Genomic DNA, 19,904 nt, shown 5'->3' with positions numbered 1-19,904 from the left:
TTCTACTCTTAGAGTGATTGATGTTGGAGATTGTGGCTAGCTGCGAGAATATAAAATGAGGGTTAAGATGCTGAGCAGCATTTCCAGTGTAGGGGGGAGGAATGACTCCTCAGCCTTGATACTAGGGAGTATGATGACTAAAATTTACAATCCATGGCCTAATCCTAGATGTGTAAGCTCCATTTCAGAAACACAAACAATTAGACATCAAGGCATTATGATTTCTTAGAAGGTTATTAATTCCACAATAGTGGTTCCTAATGAAAGTGAAATTAGGTGAAATCCCAAAATAAAGAAACCAGATTGATTATACGAATGTTCCATGAAGCTAGACAGGGTGGAACATGTCCTTAATCCTTCAAGCAGATGTGGGTGGATCTCTGTGAGTTTGAGACCAGTTAGGTGCACAAAGCAAGTCCTAGGATATCTAGTGATACAAAGAGAGATTGTCTCAGATAGGTAGATAGATGGAGGCAGAGAGACAAAGAGACAAAGAGAGACAGAGATCAGAGGCACAGAGAAAGAATGTTTAATGAAATCAGAGGACATGAGTAAACTGAGTGAATTACAAGGGAACATAAATAAATGGCCGAATGAAATCAACCCAGGATATGAAAGTAGAATTAATAGAATCCATGAAGAGATAGAAATGCTAAAAATCGATTGAAATTTTGAAAATAAAAGGATCAATAAATCTAGTAGGAAGTGTAAAGAAAAGTCCCTCTAACAAAATGAATCAGGTGGGAGTCAGAATATCAGGACTCCAATACAAGACAGGTGAAACTTAAATAATAAAGAACAAATTGTTGGGGGAAGTCCTGTGCATTTGTCAATAAAGTACTGTTGAGCCTATAGGGAACCAAGATAGGAGGGACTAGGAGTCCAGGAGAACTCTGGGAAGGAGAAACACAAGAGAGTTCGAGATGTAACGCCATTGGGGTAGGAAGCCCGGAAACCTCTCCGGTAAGAGAAATACTTAGAGTAACAATTATGGGGTAATTACTTAAGTCAGAGCTAGCCAGTAAGAAACAAGCAAGGCAAACAGCTTCATAATTAATATAGCCTCTTGTGTGTTTATTTGGGGACTACAAAGCGGCAGAGCCCAGGCAACTGGCGGGAGATAAACCAAAGCGGCTAGCAAAGAAAAAGATTCTCTTAACAACAAATAGAACATATGACACTGTGGAAAACACCATGTTTATGAAACATAAGACTACAAGTACAAAGTAAAGGCATAGAAAATATGCTCTATGAAAATTAAAGCAAAACAAATTCTGAATTTAGTTGAGAGAGATGGCCAACAAGATAAGGAGGCATCTAGGATCTCAAAACTACAAGATCAGGAAAGATCCACCTCACACCATATTATAGTTGGAACTGTGGGCATATTGAACAACTGCAAACCAAAATAGTAAGTCACATATGGTGGTCAACATATCAGAGTAACAGATTTGAAACCCTAAAAGCCTGGAGGCCTTGGAATGATTTATCCAAGATCCAGAAGAGAGTAGCCCCAGATTATGGTATGAAGAAAAGATACCTTTGATAGAAGGATAAAGAGGCTCTTAGCATGCAACACCACAGTTCACAACATCCCTGTCTCCTAAACCGAAGGATCCCTCTGTGGTGGCAAGGCTACCAGGCATGACACTGGTGGTGCATGCTCCATTCTCCAAACTGATGCTACTCTATTTCTGTTCATTGGTGTTGATGTCTGGGCACACAACCACTTGCCAATCCAAGGATGTCTTCAGCCTCACGACTGTTTATGGTCCCCTCTCCTCTGAGCAGAGCCTTGATGGTTGGCTTTTTGTGTTCCTTGATGAAGTTCATGGCACTGATTCTCAGCAGCTTGTCATTGGCCCTCAATCAACTAACCAGCTTCTTCATCCGCTTTAGTGACAAGCGTGCTGTGGTCCTCTGGTATGGAGATGCTCCACATCTTCTGCCTTGTCAAACCCAAGTGCTTTTAAATTTATATCCTCCATCTCCCTCTCAAACTCAGCAACTTCTGATTGCTACTTCATGGGATCTGGGTCGTGGGGGCTGTGAGCTATGGGCTGCCCCCTTCCCAGCTGGCCTTCCATCTGCTCCTTGAGTGCCTATAAGCTCCCTGCTGACATCATAGTTGACATCGTTCTATTTCTGAGTGTCATCCAGGCTGTGCAGAGCTTGCCCCAGCTTGCTCGTAGATGGTGAGATGACTCAGCAGGGAAGATTGCTTGATGCCAATCCTGATGACCTGAGTTTGATCCCTGTAACCCACATGGTGGAAGGATCCTGAATCTTATAAGCTGTTTTCTGACTCCATATATGCCCGCAAACACTAAATAAATAAATGTAAAAAATAGTCTTTTTTTAAGGCCAAGGTTTTGAAGGCAAATGTTTTTGAGACAATGGTCAAAACAGGATCAAGAGAACATACAGAAAGCTTGGCTTCAGTGAATTAGCATGTACTTAAAGGGAATTAAAGTGAAACAGAGAGGTTTGTAGATTCTGTCAATACTACACACCCACTGAAAAGCAATACTAAGATTTAAGTCCAGTCTGCCAGCTGAATTCATACTAACAACCACTGTCACCACTAAGATTTAAGTCTAGTCTGACAGCTGAGTTCCTACTAGCAACTACTGCCACCAATTGTAATTAACATAATCTGCCTGTCTTTCCCATTATGTGGTAAAGGCACTTAATAACCAAATCTCAGTCAAGCACGATTTGGCCACATATAGACATTCAGTTAATATTTATAAAGTTTGTCAATAAATGAATGATGGAATTAATCCTACCTGTGAGGAATTTATTTTAAAAAATTGAAACTAGAGCTCATATATCCCAGTATAGCTTTAAATTTGTTATTATAACTGAAGCTATCCTTGAACTCCTAGCCCTTTGCCTCAGCTTTCCAACTTCTGGGATTGTAGATATGGACTACCATACCTAGTTGGGCACTTATTTTAAGAATGGGGCAAAATATATATTCAATTATTTGTATATAGCTTACTTTAAGCTTTAGAAAAATGTGGCCATGACTTTTGGGAACACAATTGGCTTGCAGCAAAGGTCTCTCTGTGTAGCCCTCATTGCCTTCAAATTTATTGTTCTCTTATCTTAGCCTCTTAGGGGCTGACATTACAGGTGGATGCTACCATACCTGATTTGGTGAACATAATTTATTTGCAATGACTCTCCTTTGAAATTTTGGTTTAGTTCTTGAAATAGTGCTTATTTGTGACTACAACTGAATACACCCATTCTATCTCTCATCTATGATGTGATTCTGTAATAAACACTGTCTCTTGGAACTTACCTGCTTGCCATTAAGTAACTGTATCATATACACATCTACCCATTGTCATCTTCATCCCCTACAAGAGTGCCAAACATCACGCATCAGAGAGATCCTGTCTACCTGTGGTGGTTTGAATGAGAATGGCCCCCTTAGGCTCATGTATTTGAATACTTGGTCCTTAGTTGGTGGAACTATTTGGGAAGGATTAAGAGGTGTGGTCTTATTGGAGGAGGTGTGTCACTGGGTGTGGGCTTTGAGTTTCAAAAGCCCACACCAGGTCTAGTGTTTTTCTCTTTGCCTATAAATCAGGATGTATCTCTCAGCTACAGTTCTAGCACCTGCCTGCATTCTGCCATTTTCCTTGCCACAATGATAGTGGACTGAGCCTCTGAAACTATAAGCAAGTCCCCAAGTAAATGCTTCCTTTTATAGGTTTCCTTGGTTGTGATGTCTTCACAGCAAAGAAAAGTAACTATGACACCACTGGATGGACAAAGTGGCACAGAAGTATTTCAGAGAGCAGCTTGAGTTGGTAGGTGTAAAGACAAAGCCTTCGTAGGGATCCAGCAAGTGCTTCATAGGAGTCCTCCAGGAAGGAGCCCTGTCGGGTGTTTGCATTCAGATCCAGGCAGCCATCAATTAAGAGCAAAATAAAGTCTGTGGATGCACATTTGCCTAACTTAGCAGGTGGTTGAGCTAGAAGTGCCTCCCTAAATTGACTGGCTGTGCCTTACCAGCCAGTGCATACAGAGTATTTGTTGCATGTCTCTAAATCTGACCCCTTTACCTATCATACAACTCCCATGTTCTGGCTACTAGGATAGATCTGGATAGTGGGACTTAGGTTATAGGGGCTCATGAGTATTTCACTTATAAGGTATCTGTCTTCAAGTGATGTGAGATAAGGTCTCCATGGATCCCACCCCTTCATTCCATATGGAGGATACTCTTCCTCTACAGAGATTTTTAAAAAAGATCTTTAACCAGTAGTATATTTCCAGAGCTCAATTTAAAATTTGAATTAAAGGAGACTGCAGTAAGGGGTTTAAACAGCGATGAATTGCCTCCTTTGCAGCACAAAAAACTAAGAAAGCATCTTTGACCTAAAACCACATTAGCATCAGGAGATTAAATAAATCCAGAGTCCTGAACACTAGAATCTGTGATTCAAGAAAACCATCCCAGAGTCTGCTTTCAGCCTCAGGGTGTAATTTCCTCAGGACAGCTAGGTGCAGGAGGGGGTTTGAAAGCAGTCATTGTAAGCAGTTCCCTTGCTCCCTCTCTCAGGGTTGCAACCCTGTCTTCCATGACACTCGGGTGCCTGTCGTTAGGTACTCCCTCTGTGAAGGACTTTTCACAGAACAGAATGAATTCCTCGTGCTCTGCTCTCCACTTGAGTTCCTAAGACCGAACTGGGAATTCAAAAGGGGCACAAAAGACACAGCTGGGCCAGGGAGAAGCCTGAATGCCTGAGCCTGGTCTCTGGGACTCATGGCAGAAGGACACTCAGAGGTGTCCCTTGAACACCAGACATGAACCGTGATATGCATATTTGCATACACATGAAAAAATGAACAAAAAGTTTAAAACAGAGTAGCTAAAGAGGGCTCTGCTCTGAGGCATTCACTATGGATTCTTTTTGTACTGGACATTCTGTTGCCTCCTGACCACATGGTTTTCTTGGATTTAGCATTAGTTGTGGTATAATGGTAAGTTTTGCCCTGGTGGTAAGTAAACGTATCAAGAGGATCAGAAAGGGTAAAAGAAAGTGTAGACATCCACATTTTGTTTTGAAAAGCTACATAAGCGCTGTACGTCTTGCAACAAATTGTTCTGCATTGCCCAGCATCAGGACCCTCTTTGGAACCATCAGTAACCCACAGCTCTGTATTATCGGAGAAAACTGATTTTTCCCCATCATGCTTCTGTCTCAGTATTAGCTACTCAAGACACATTAAACTGATTCTTGGGCTCCAGCTGTCTCTTTTGTTTCATAGGATCTCACTTTGGGTGTCCACTGTCACAGTGTGATTTCAAAACTCCCCAGTGTCAGGGAGGGTAGTTGCTGCTGCACTCTGAAGCCTAGTTTGACACCAGAGCCCAGGGCACACTTCCCTCAGGCTGCATCTGGCCCATTGCTTTGTGCAGGATGGGTACCGCAGTGCTTGTATTTCTGGGAAGCCTGGAACAAGCAGTACTACCTGATGGCCTTGTGGCACTCACCCAACAGGCCCCAGGGAGCTTCCATCCAGGGATAGTCCCCTTCCTCCTCCACTATGGGTCAGACGTGCATCAAAGTCAAATGAACACCCCTGCTGGGCTCCTTCTCCTTTTTCTGTCCCGTGAAAGCTTCTCCCAGGGAAATGCTTGATAGCTTTATCTTATCACAGCATACCCATCCAAGGAGACATTGGATACACAGAAAGGGTGCATGGAATTTTTACTATCAAAATCTCCAAACTGGGAGTTTGGAGTTATCAAATACCCCGTCATGAGTTCGTTTACATTGTCCGTACAGAGTAGACACATCTCAAAGTAGTGTGACAGGTGATCCCGTCCCTTCTGCTGCCCTGTGCATTTGCTTGAGTTACAGTTGGGAACTAGAGCCACTGGCAGCTTATCACTGAGTGCTGTGGTGGGGGTGCAGATAGCTTCAGACGACACTGGATCAAGGCAAGCAAGCTCTGTTATCAAAATGTCACTTCTGTCTCTCCCAATCGTATTGTGATCCTTTCATTTTATTGCAAAAATACATTTCTCCCGCAAAATGAAAAAAAAATGCTTTTCAGAGCTCAAGACCTGGGGATATAAGACATTCTCTCAGGCAGACTGAGTCACTGGCCAGGGTTGCTGCGGTGGGGCTGGGGACAGTTTCCCAAAAGACATTGCAAAAGAAAGGCTGATGCCTAATCCTGGGACTAATAGTTAATACACATTTCAGTGGTACTCTTTGGGAAGCAATAAATATCTGTCTTTGAGACTTAAAAACATTGTCATGCAAATAATGTGCTTTGAATTTTACTGTATCCCATGAATAACACTTTTATTTTGTAAATGGGAAAATAGAAATTAAAGGATTTGGTTAGGGCCATAATAACTAGGAAAAACATTTAGTTTTATACTTGTAGTGAAGGCGTGCAATGAAATAGAGAATGTGAACGAGTAAAACTTATGAAATGGAACAAAGAAAAATCTGTTAGACTAGAATTTGTAGAGTGTGGAGAAAACATGTCCTATGTAATCAGCTCATGTCACACATTTGATGTTAGTTTAAAATATAGTTAGGAGAAGGCATATCAGCTTCAAATGGGGAGTAAAATTTTTTGACTTAAAGATGAAATGTAAAATTATCACACCACACTCTTTTTTTAGAGGTCTTTTCTGGTTCACCACCTCAGAGACATCCTCTGGCAATTATAATTATGATGCCGTGTGTTACCTTGCCTTTCAGCCAGAGCCAAAGTACAAAGGAATAGAAGCCCTTTTTGGTGCAGGGTGGGTAATGAGGCTCACATCACTCTTGCTGGTACAATGCAGATTTGACATCATATATTCACAGACACAAGAGATGTATGAGATATGCCTGTTGTAATTTAAGAAAAACAACACTTGAGAGAAAGATGCCATGTGACAGGGTTCAAGCAGAGGCTTTTTTTTAAAGTAGGGAGAGGGATCATATAAAAAGGGGAAAGGAGAGAGGGCAGAGGGTAACTGGCTTCCGGGGGTAGGAGCAGCAGGAGAGACGAAAGAGGGGCAGAGAGGGAGGAGAGGAACAGAGAGAGGGAAAGAAAGAGAGCGAGGAGGATGGGAGGTCAGCAGGGACCCTTTAAAAGGGAATGTAGTGAATGTGCACGGGTGACACTCTTAGTGGCAACAACTGAGGGCGTGTTCTGTCAGGACCCCACAGACAGGTCAGTACAGATGCCTGAATACTAACAACACCTTGTGCTATATTTCTGTTGACGAATATCCAGCATATCAATGGTAAGTTCCTTGGACAGTTACGTTTTGGTGCCCACTGAATTTTTTTTAATTTAAAGTTTAGCTCCTTTTTCTGCAGTATTTTGCTTTAAGTGTAGTGCTGATTTTCCTAAAGAATCAAAGGAGAAACAAAATAATACCTTCTAAAGCACCTAGTCAGATATACTTATCCTATCAGCTTTAGATTTTTATAAATTTTAATTTCTTAGTAAGGAGACCATTGACCTAGTGACCAGCGTTCAATTTTGTCATCTAGTCTTAATGTGCTTATGTACATATACAGTCAGCTCTTCCTGTAGTGATTGGATTTGATCAAATCATAGACAAGAAAACAATAGATGGCATAATACGGTTTATGGAGGAATTATGTTATAAGCAGATTTTACAGCCTAAGCCTCTGAACTCTGGCTGACAGGATGTCACTGAATTAGGAGTAATTGACTTCCAAAGCAATCGCCAGACACAAATCCCACCCTAAACCCCTCTTGCAAAGACTGACATCTGCTGTATGTTGAGTAACATCTTCTGCAGTTCAAAAGCGCTTTCGAATGGGTTATTCTGTCAAAAGCATGATCTGATCAAGCATCTCTCATAGGAAATAAGTAAGGTGGGAAGGAAGGAAAAAAAAGGAAGGAGGGAAAACATTACTAGCCCTGGCTCATTTTCCATACCCGCTACTGCAATAAAGTTCTCAGGGCTTGAACGATGTCTCCTTCCTTATAAGACAGTTGATCTTGGACAACTGTACTGAATGTGGTGTGGGAAGGAGCTTGCATTAGAAGTGCACTAGAAGCAGCCCTGACTATGAGGAAAGAGTGAGCAAATAATGTCAGGGGTGGGGTGGGGTGGGGTGGGGATCCCATGGGGAGCTTGGACAGCCCTGAGGTGTGCTATTAAAGTCCTAACACTGCAACAAAACAATAGTGTTCACTTCGTGTGTGTGACACAATGGCAAACTGTGGAAAGTGTGCTTGTATGCGTGCTTGCATGGATACATTATTATGCATGGATGTACAGCCTGTCTGTCACAAGACAGTGTATTAGCTATACCTCAATTTCAAGGCGATAGTTTCCTACACTATTTAAATCTCTTCTACCTGTCCCATTTTGGTAAGAAGTGTATCATTTTACACGGGTCATTAAAATGTAAAAGCAGTGTTTTTATTTATACTCTTCAAGTTTTCATTCTTTTCTGTCATTGCTAAGCAAGCATTTTCCTTTTCTGTGTTCTGGTGGTGGATGGTGCCACTAGCTCGGTATTTGTTACTGTATATTACAGATAACGAACTTTAAACTCCAAGGGCATGAGTTCAGAGCCTAGCCTTCTGCATCTTGTGCTCCCAGAGCTTAGATGTGTTAATGCGCAGCAGTTTCTGAGTTGTGCACTTGTTGAAGCCATGCTTGATGCTGGGTAGGGCAGTGGTCTTGTCCTCACAATGCTCACTATGCAAAAATGGAGACTGAGTTGTATTTATTGGCAGTAAGGAACATTGATACCAGAAAATGGAAATACCTGCTAAATAAGCCTCTTATTTTACATTTGAACCCTTCCTCAAGGAAGAATGAACAGTGCAGGGGCTGTACATTGTTGGTCTCTGTTATGATAAAGCTCGAGGGGGAACCTTGGCTAATTCCATGGCGGGTGAGGTTGACCAAGGTGGAGGGATAAACATTCTAGGCAGACGCAGCTTAAGGGGAGGGGAGGGGGAAGGAAAGAGAAAAGAGGTAAAGAGACACAGAGACACAGAGAGGGCAGAAGAGAAGACAGAAACATGAAAGTCCTGTCTGCCCCAGGGGAACCACGGAGAAGAGAATGAGAAAGAGAGGAGTGGGAAAGAGAGGAGCGGACAAAGCCTGAAAGGAGAGGAGAGCAGGAGAGCATAAGTGGTGGTGGGGGTCTGTCTTTTAAAGGGGTCCTTTGCACCTGCGGCAGACTACATAGTCATGGAACCCTGGGCTGACCCGGGTACTGCCTGAGTGCATTCTGCCAGGTGACAGGGGCAGGGCAGCATAATGACTGAGTCTGATTGTAGAAAGTGATGTTATATCCTGAGAGTGAGCTCACCATTTTAAAGAAGGTTTTGGCAACACTACCTACTGCACAGAGTTGGTAAATCCCTTCACGGTGTGGAGAAGGGTAGCTTGCATTTAACTGTCTTAATTAGTGACAGGATCTTTTCGTCTTCTTCACGGCTTTTTGAGAGACTTCTGAAATAATATACTACAATTATATTGCTTTCCAAAATTTGCAGTTACTCCATTTTTATTATTTGGAGAGTAAAGTTTTTAGTGATCTTTTTCTCTGTTTCTTTGGAGCTGAAGCAAAGCCAGGACCAGGATGTAAGAGCAGGGTTCAGATAAAGAATGGGAAGGAGGATGGAAGGGTTTAGGGTGTCCTATGTTACCAGTTCTCCATGCAGCCTCTGGAAAGGAATCACACCACTTACATGATTAGAATAGGGATTGCTTATTTATTTATGTATTAATAAAGGTGAGAGTTTAACTGGCTGGGAAATCAATTCCGTAAATTAAAGCCACACACTAGTTCTGCCCTTTTCTCCTTACAATTGAATGGGTGAATAAATCTGGAGACTGGAGAGTGCAAAGCTAGGGGCTAAATAAATCTCAGTGATAAACTCTAAACGAGGAGAGAGAGAAGCAGAAAGTGGAGTGTAAGTATCACACACACACACAGAGATGCCATTGGAACCAACTGATGGAGAAAGAAACCTTACACTCTAGGGTAAGGAACAAGGGTGTCATAGGTTGACTCTCTCTTCATCAGTAAAGTTTGGAGAGTTTAAAATAAGAAACTTAGTCATATCTCTCACCACCCCTAAAGCCGAGTTGGTTTTGAAGTATTTTCTATACATAATCAATCTATTTGCAATATAATTATGATGTCACCAAACATCTTGGATCCTTCTTCTCTGGCTGGCTGGAAATCATGAGTAGAAGAAACTCCTCTGGTGCTGTCAGAGCTGGACCCTTGAGTGCCCAAGACCTAGTTCTGACAGCTAGGGACCTATGGTCACAGGGTTTAGAAGCCAGAGACTTATGGCCCTAGATGGGAGGCTTGTTTCTGTGGGTTTTAATTGCCAGTGGCTGTAGCACGTGTCAGCTATGTAATTCTAGCAGCAGTGAGGGCCTACAGCAGGCTCCTCTGATGAGCTGCATAGATCTGTGAGTATAAAGATAAGCATTTCGGATGTAGCTGGACTCATGCTGGTTTAGGTGGGAGTGGGTTATCCTCTAAGAGCCACCATCATACTCTTTAGTCTGGGGTAGGTTACTAGGTTTCCAGCACCAGACATGATTTCCCACTTGCAGAATGTGTGTTAATCCAACTAGATAAGAGTGGCATTATTGTACCTTTGGGGTATCTTGTCATGTTGGTTAATTGTTGTGGTTCAAAGTCATCACAGCTGGGTAGGACAATTAATTCTTCCCTCCCTTGTAAGCTTGCATTGTACCTTCTGGTGTCCAAAGTGCATGGTGTCTTCAACAATAGGGACTTCCCTTCAGCCTTTAGAAGGCTACAATGAGCACCAACACTAACCTATACTGTCTGAGAGTCTCTAGGACATCCCTCATCAACAACTTGAAGGGAGTTTCTGTGTCAGGTACTAGGGTTTTTGTTAGTCTTTGACTCTTGTGGGGGAGCATTTTCAGTTCAGATGGGAAGATTTCATTTAAAATGTATATATATACACACACATAAATATATGGATATTATGTAATTTTAGGTAAATAAAATAATATGATTCTTTATGTTTTTTTAAAGTATCATTTATTAACCCCTCTCAATTATTTGATTGTTCATGAAATAATCGTTTCTGGAAATGTCAATGCATGATAGCTAATAGTCAAGCTATCTGGATCAAACATATCAAAATTCTAGCTAGAAGCTAAGTTGGTCAGTTAACCTAACCAAACATAATAGCCTAACTATACTAGATATCCTACTAAATATATTCGATATAGTAGGTAGGTTTAAATACACCAGGTAAAGAGGCAGGATTTAAATATACTAGATATCAAGCAAACATAAGACTTTGACTTTGGTTGAAATGTAATAATGCTGTTGTTTTTGTTATGATCGTAGCCCTTTACTTTGTGTGCAAGTCTGAGTTCACTGGAAATAACTGGTACAGGACATTTGCTTCAGTGGCAGAGTGGGTTTCCCTGACTCATTCCTGTGAATGGGTGCATTTGAACTGCCTTACTTAAAGAACTGATAGAAGATTCACAGGTCCTTTCAGTTTAGATAGCGAAGTGTGGCTGCTACAGTAGACACAGGTAGCAAAGTATCCTCGTAGCTTCTGCTACCGTAGGCACAGGTGTGTGTAGATACTGATCTCTTCAGCCACTAAAGCAGCTGGGAGGTGCTTGGGAGTGGCCCAGTATTGTGCCCAAATTCTGAACCCTAAAATAAAAAAGAGGCCCATTTTGATGCAAAAGCAAAGAGTCTTTTAATTGTAGTTGTTTAACGAGCTAACCCCATTAGGTCTAGCCTTTCATTCATTCACTGCAGCGGATGGCTGGAGAAATGACCCTGAGAGACCACGAGGCAGGGATCTTAAAGGACAGCATAAGGGGAGTGTCTAGGGGTATGTAACAGTCTCAGGATTGGTGTGCTTCCAGGCTTGGACGATCTACCCTGTGCTGATTGGTTCAACTGGTTGTTATGGTCCATAGGCCCTCCCAGGGCGGTTGCTATGCTCTGCATGTCACTGTTGTGCACTTGTTCGTAAAGTATACCCAGAGCCAAAAAGTACAGCCATTCCAGCTAACTTCTGATTGGTTCCTTGCCACAAGGAGGGCATCTGACCTCCTAGTGACCAGGACAGGAGGGGCAAGGTCAGGCGAGCACATGTTAGCCTGCCATGGCTGCTAAAATAGGGAGCTGGTCCCTTCACTAGAACCTTTAACTATCAACCAAATAGGAGCTACTATTCCAGGGTGTGGGGCAAACACTGCTTTCTGTGAGTCAAGATTTGGTCAAGATTAGAAAGCTCTGTGATAGTAGATCCAAACTTCATTTTATTTTTTTCCTCTTTGCACATGCATGTGTGCATGTGTGCATATGTGTGAATGCATGTGTAGGCCTGAGGTTGATATAGGGAGTCTCCCTTGCTTGTTCTTCATCTTATTCATTGAGGCAGGCTCTCTCTAATTGAACTCAGAGCTTGCCTCTATGGTCGTCTAGTTAGCCAGCTTGCTTTGGGGATTGTGTGTCACTATCTGCTAAGCATGCTGCCATGTCTACCTAGCACTCATATGATCCCTGGAGATTCAAACTCCTATCCTTTCACTTGTGTGGCAAATGATTTATTCACTGGAGCATCTCCCTAGCCTTCGTTTTACTTCTCAGTCATTTAAAAGTCATTAAAAAGATAGACTAAGGAATGTAGTGTCCTTCCTCCCAGAAGCTCTTGCACTGGTGACTGTGTCATCACAATTTCTATGCTTCCATCAGAAATTTAGTTTATCACCATCTTTGTTTTAGGTGCACTAAGTCAGCATTTCTTAATTAAAGATTTCATATCACTTAAGGATTTAAAATCCTTTTTAATATGATTGGTAACAAAACCTGGGACATTTAAACAAGGGGTTGTTGTTTTATCTTCAGGATGTACATGTCTTCCCAGTGTTAATATATTCCCTGGGGCTATTTTCTTTTGAGAAAGTTGCTGAAAAATGCTTTCATTCTGAAATACTGATAAGCCAAGTATGACACAATTATCATTTCCTCAGATGGCATCAAGTTCTAGTACCCCCACTTCCCATTTCTTATTGATTATCACATGCCCTCGTTCTTTATTGTCACGCTTCAGCGCCGCAGCAACAGGAGCATGCCGTTAAGACACTTGAGGTCCTTCATCTTACTCAGTTTCCTGAGCCACAAACAATGTGAGAAAGACGCTGAAGGTCACAGACAGAGTTACAGTGGGACGTACAGTCATGTTTCCATTGTTGCCCCTGGTGTCACAGAGAGTTCTTTAATGAACTCTCATAGTGCTTCATTTTGTTGACAAGAATCGGATCCACAGATTCAATGATAGTGCTTTTTGGAGTCCAGGTAAAAGCATGCTTAGGTTTGCATCACAATGTACGTTGCCCCCTGCCTTTTTTTTCCCAGAAAGCTAAAGGCTTCCTTGATTTCTTCAGGAAAAAATAGATGATGTAGTTTAGTGGAATAAAAGTATGGTGGCAGAATGTATACATAGTGTGCGAATGCTTGTCATTAGTGATTCTGTTAGAAGCAGTGTTTCACAGGTGATTGTAAATAATGAGTCACAATCATAAATATGTTCCTGACCTCATGCAAAATGACAGGACTGAGAGGTAGTACAGGTTTCAGGTGAATCCCCATTGCTGACGACATCATGCACTTCAGAAGGAGGCCCAGAAAGACCTGAGCTGGAACTAACTGAATGGCCTCTGCCTAAGGACTGATTTGAAAGCAGCTTCCTTGAGGACTAGCTTTCATGGTACCAGAAGGTGCTATGCAAGTTTCCATAGGAGGGAAGTAACCAACACTCTTACCATCTGCAATGCCTATGAACCTCCACAACAGCCATTATCTTGCAATAACCCTAACGGTGTGGTAGTGGCATTCATGTCTTAGCTGTAACTAACAACTCTCTAATTGGATATGAGACCCACACAACAAGAGGGAAATCACGTCTGGTACTAGAAACCTAGCCAACTATCTAGGACTAGTGATAGCCATGGATCTTGGAGGAGAACCTACAATGTACTTAAACCAGTGTAATCCCTAACTACATTCTAAATATTCGTCCTTATCTCCACAGGTAAGTGTAGTTCTTACCTCTCATCAAGAAAATTTTTCTTTGCAGCAGACAGAGCCCTGAAAACATATATACAAACAATATTATACAACTGAGTAGATTGTATTTAGGAATATCTGTATATCCATAGACACATATGCATGTAATAATAATTAATGGAAAATGCTGTGAATTTGAAAGAGAACAAGGAAAGGGTGCATGGCAGAGTTTGGAGGGAGGAAGGAGAAGGGAGAAATGATGTAATTACAATCTCAAAAATAAAAGAAATAATTTTAAAGAGCTTAATCAATGATTGGAAATAGAAGAGGATCCTGTATAAAATGAAGCTAGATAGTCACAATTTGAATTATATTCACTGAAGTAAATATCAGCATGCTATAGGGAGCCATTAAACACTTCAAACTGAAATAAATGATCTTAGATTTATGACTAATATTATCCTTGTTTTCTGTTTGATAAAAGGTCAGTGGCTACCTATTTTTATTACCACATTCAAATTTGGGTTCTACACAAAGAGTTTAAATCTATACAGGTAGCCCTCATGACCCTGGCAGCAAGCTCTGCTTGTGCCCACTCTTTGTAAAACATCATACTCACAGATCCAAGTGTGACCACAGAAGCCCTGAGGAGCAGTCATTAGGAAAGTCTATATGCATAAAGCAGAATTCCTGACTATTCTCTTTTTTTTTTCTTTTCAAAGTGAAACACTCATAGTAGCTGCATCCTTCTTAGTCTCCTCTTCAGCTCAAGCACCGAACACATCTTCTCTCTAGATTTTCAAGTAGACTTTTTTTGTAGAGCATTTTCTGGTTTATAAGAAGATTGAGCAAAATGATCAGTGCAAATGTAAAGCTTTATATTATTTGAGTTGCTGTCTTCGTACAGTATAAGTTGTCTCAATTTCCTTTTCGTGGTTCTTGCATTCTTATTTGTAAAAGATTTTGATTTTTACTGAAAATTCATTTTTTCTTTATAATGTATTTTGACCATGGTTTCCCCTCCCTCACCTCCTCCCCAAATCATTGTACATCCAAGCCACATCTTCTTTTTCTCTCTTTAGAAAACAAACTGGAAAATTAGAAACCACAAACAAACCAGAATTTTTAAAAAGCAGAAATAAGCAAAAAACAAAAAGCAGAGAAACACACACACAAGCACACACACCACAGACACCATTCTTAAACATTCTCTCTCTCTCTCTCTCTCTCTCTCTCTCTCTCTCTCTCTCACACACACACACACACCACACATACTCACACACATACACACAGAACTCTCTCTCTCTCTCTCCCTCTGAGAGCAAATAAAAATGACTCATTTTTTTCACTCTCTGGTCTTTCAAAGCAACCTGTAGTCTTTCCTGTGGTTTGTAGCATTCATGTTCATTTATCATGTATGGAGTGCTCATTGTGTCATTAACACTGCCTGAGGATATGCTAGTGAAATGGAATCATTTTATCTGTTAGCATTTCTTCCTTCCTTCTATCCCCCACCCCTTTGGTTGGGGGAAGATGTGTAAGTATTCAACTAAAAAAATCTTCAACAGGAATAAAACCATGACTCTGATGTCTTATATAACAAACTTTGATTCAGAACTCAATATGCCCGTACTCTTCTTTGCTATTCGACCTTGTCTTGGTTGCCTTTATTTTCCAACTTTTCCAGCTGGAATGGTAGAGTTGAAGGCTTATCATATGCTAGCACTCAAGTAATGTGAGAGGTACTTCCAAAGTGAAGAGTTCCTCATGGTGGCAGGGGAATCTTATTATTGAACTTATTGATCCAAAGCAATCATCCCTGGGCTGGTACCCAGCTGTGACACTACCACTATAATGGGATATTGAATGGTCTGCTAACCCTTGCTCCTGAATTCCAGAACTGGACTTGGATAGCTGTGAGACTATGAGAAACAGTGGTTGTTTGGAGAAGTCAAAAACATCACCTATATCTACTTTTTTTATGCTATATGATTGAAACTCTCCTCATGTTAGACAAGCAACATGCATCTTGTTGCATATTAATTTTTTAGTCTTATCCAGTCTAATCTCATGCCAATGAAGGACTCTCATTTGCTGTGTCCCAAGAGATAAATGCTTTTCTTGAGTGTCATTGACTATAGTGTTCACTTCTTCAAGAAGTGTCCTGTCCCTTGTTTCTCTATGCCAGGCTATCAGGCCTCTGTTCTTTCCCTGCTCACCACTTGGCTTGATAATGTAGTGGCTATAATAGTGATGAGTTCTAAGTTTAGATAATTCTGGTTTTTTTCAGCGTTGGAAATCTTACACAAGTCACATGTAGACACACACATGGCATGACTAAAGACTGAGTTACTTTGGTTTATAGGACCAGAATACAAATCAAGTAATGTTCATGGGTTTTGTGTATTTGCTCTTACCTTAAAGGATAATATCTTAATCAACGCCTTTGATTATGATCAGAATGATGAATTATGACAATATTTGTAGATCCTTTCAGTCTAGTGATTGGCGACTTTAAGAAACTCAAAGATAATTTTAGCCACTAACCTTAAACACACTTATGGAAGAAGCTGTTAAATAGACAGACAGGAATGAATATAAATCATGAATCTCTAGCTGTATCGTCCTCAATTTCATAGCTGATTTGTATGTAGGTTTTTTGTATCTGATAATGGGTTCACATATGGAGGAAAAATTATGATGCACTGGTACCTCAGGTGGACAAAACAATGCAACGTATTTGTTGCTGTGTGACACAGGCTCCAAGATCTCATCTCCCATGGGAAGATGCCAGAGATGACATCCAGATAGGCAGAAGAAGCTTAGCTTGATTTTCTGGCAGTATGTGTTTTAGAAGTTACTAAATGTTGGACTGTATGGGGTGGGGAGCAGCTAGAGAGGTCTTAACACACACATGCACAACACTGGGTGTTCCTGCACATCAGGCTGTGCTGGGTCGTGCAGTACTCTAGGGTAACAGAACTGAACTGTTAGAGTCACTGATTCCAAAAGCAATGAGGAGAAGAGATGATTTCCCTGGAGTTTTGCTGAAGTTGAAGGCTCAGTACTCACTCCACAGGAGACAGTTTTAAACAGTGCTTCTACACTGCCACAGATTTACATAAGGCCTCAGCATGTACCTGCTTACATGCAACACAACATTGTGAAGACCAATTCACAAAAGCAGATAGTGAGAGGGACAAACTTAAGAGAACTTTTCCTTTTCTTATGATGCACTGTCAAGGTGCTAGGCCATATTTGTCACTTAAGCCATTTATTATTTGTACTGTGTCTTTTTTTCTGAATGGGAACCAATTGCATAAAACACATATACAGAGGGATATATATGAATATATATATATATAAATATTCATATAATTATTGTACTAGCAAGAGTTACCTATGTTTGTAAAGATGCCTTTGATTGTCTAAGCATTTCATTGTGAAAACTTATATTTGGAAAATATAAACTTTGGAAACATTTAGTATCTGGAAAATCAATAGCAAGGTCTTATTTGTGTAAACCAGCGACTTTGGTCACTTTATGTTGTAAGAAACACAAAAGCATCATTTGTATTTCCTTTTAATAATATACCTTTTTTTCTCAGCCCATTAGCACCATCTACCTTTTGGAATTCAGACAGGAAACCTAGAATGGTTAAAAACATATGACGGAGCCTCTTGATGTAGCCTTAGACCTCTAGCAGCATCAGTTAGTCAAAACAGACTAACCACAGAAAATCTCTGCCCTGAAGGAAGACATTTACTTTTCCTGCTTTGTTCTTTTTAAAGGGTCTCATTCTCCTTGTCCTCCCATCAGGGACTTGTGCTTCCAGTTCCGGCTGAGCCAATGTGAGGTCACAACTGAGTACTTTGCACTTAGGAGACAAGGATGCTCACCAAATGGATAATCTCAGATGTATTTTTCTTCCCTTTTTTGTCTTTATTGGATGTTACAGTGATTGGTGTTCAACTGTCCCTGAATGGGTGGGGCCAGGGAAGTCAGATACTACACTCTGCTGGTGGAGACCCATGCATTAGAAAACTTGCCCTGAGTTACCTACAACTTTCACATACCCCACAAGTGACAAATGTGATGAAGAGTGCTGCATTTGCTGAGTACAACAGCTATGTGGGAAGGACACATGCTGTACACTGACTGTATTTGTTTGAGGAGTTACCAAGAGTTGGTCAAGATCCCTAAATAGATTACTAAGTGCATCATCACCTGTGGGCCTGGGATGCTTGCCAACTCAGATGATGATTCTGTGACTATAGATGCTGATGTTGCAAAAGCCCTCACTCCAACCTTCATTCTTTTTTTAAAAATATGAAACATACAAATGGGTTGGTGATATTGAACTGAATACTGCTTTTCTTTAAATCTAAACACAATCATTTTAAATAAGGATAAGTGTCTAGCTTTATTTTTCTTCTCTAGTGGAGACATTCCTGGGCATCTAAATACAGAAATGCTGCTGTATTCATAAAATTTTATTTTCTCCCATTTTGTATTTGTAGCAGTGTATTGATTCTTTCAAATTATATATGCAGGTTGGTTGGGTTATCTATGAATTTCACTGTGTGGTAGCAGAGGAGTGTGGCAAAAAGATGTTATTAAAACAATGCGCTTGGTTGAATATAATTGAAAAATAACTGCAATAAATTCTACTGATTAAAATGAGAGTGTGAAACAATGAAGAATTCAACAAGAATAAAAGAAAAAGTCATCACAATATTTTTGTTACCAGAAGGACCTGAAAGGAGTTGGAATGTTAAGAGATAAAATAATTTATTTAGTTGGATATGATTTTGTTTTCTTAAATGGTCTCACCATGTAGCCTAAGCTAGACTGAACCAAAAGTTCAGATTCCCAAGTCCTGGGATGTATTTCTCTTCCTTTTTTGTCTTTATTGCTTTATTGGATGTATGAACCATCATTCTTGGTTAGAGAGCTAATTGTTTTTTTTTTTTTTAGAAGAATTAGTCTTCAGGGTCACATTCCCAGGTGGCTTGGGACAGAAGCTGTCTATCTCCACTTTGGCCTATGGTAGGTGTTTCCATGTTACCACTCAGAAAAGCTTCAAAGTGTCCCCTGAAGCTGCTGCTGTGAGTGAGGAAGCTGTGGGAGATAGAGGAGAGCATCTGTCAGACAGAGGTGCCTGTGTGAGCAAGGAAGCTGTAGGAGATGATAGTGGAGAGCATCTTCAGGACACAGGGGTCTGTGTGAGCGAGGAAGCTGTAGGAGGTAGCTGAGTGTTTGCAGGACAGTGGTCCCTGTGCTGTGTTTGACTTGTACTCAGAGAACTGGTGATGATAATGAATTCATGACCGGATACTAACCAAGGGCAGAGAGTCAACAGAGAGCTGTCCAATGCCCTTCTTAGACTACGGGAGAATGTTGGAGGGCAATAGGACTCCTATGGAGAGTGTCTGCATAGAGTGGATCATGCATGCTGGCTAAGGTCTTGAGAGGAGGGTGGTGAGTTGTAAGTCCAAAACAATGCATTTGTCTCTGTCAAAGAAGCTCCATAGAGCCCACAACTGCCCAGCAAAGAAAGAGCCAAGCCTTAAAGAGACAGTGGGCCCAGAGAGTAACAGCTGTCTAACCAAACAGGTAATGTCCTATTCTTCCTCTTCACCTGCCTCCATTGTTGTAATTGAAGGTGAGGGAGAGGGAGCCTTGGAGACCAAGCACAGAGGTCTGCATCCCTTTCCTTAAAGTCCAATGATGTTTGAGCCAGTCCTATACTGGGGTAGGAGGAAGACAGCTCTTTCCTTGAAGAGAAGATGGAAGGGCCAAGACTTCATTGTGCTATATATATAGTCCCTGAACTG

This window comes from Mesocricetus auratus, unplaced genomic scaffold (assembly GCF_017639785.1).
Source record: "Mesocricetus auratus isolate SY011 unplaced genomic scaffold, BCM_Maur_2.0 Super-Scaffold_100006, whole genome shotgun sequence".
NCBI lineage: Eukaryota > Metazoa > Chordata > Mammalia > Rodentia > Cricetidae > Mesocricetus > Mesocricetus auratus.
This window is presented reverse-complemented; position numbering follows the sequence as displayed.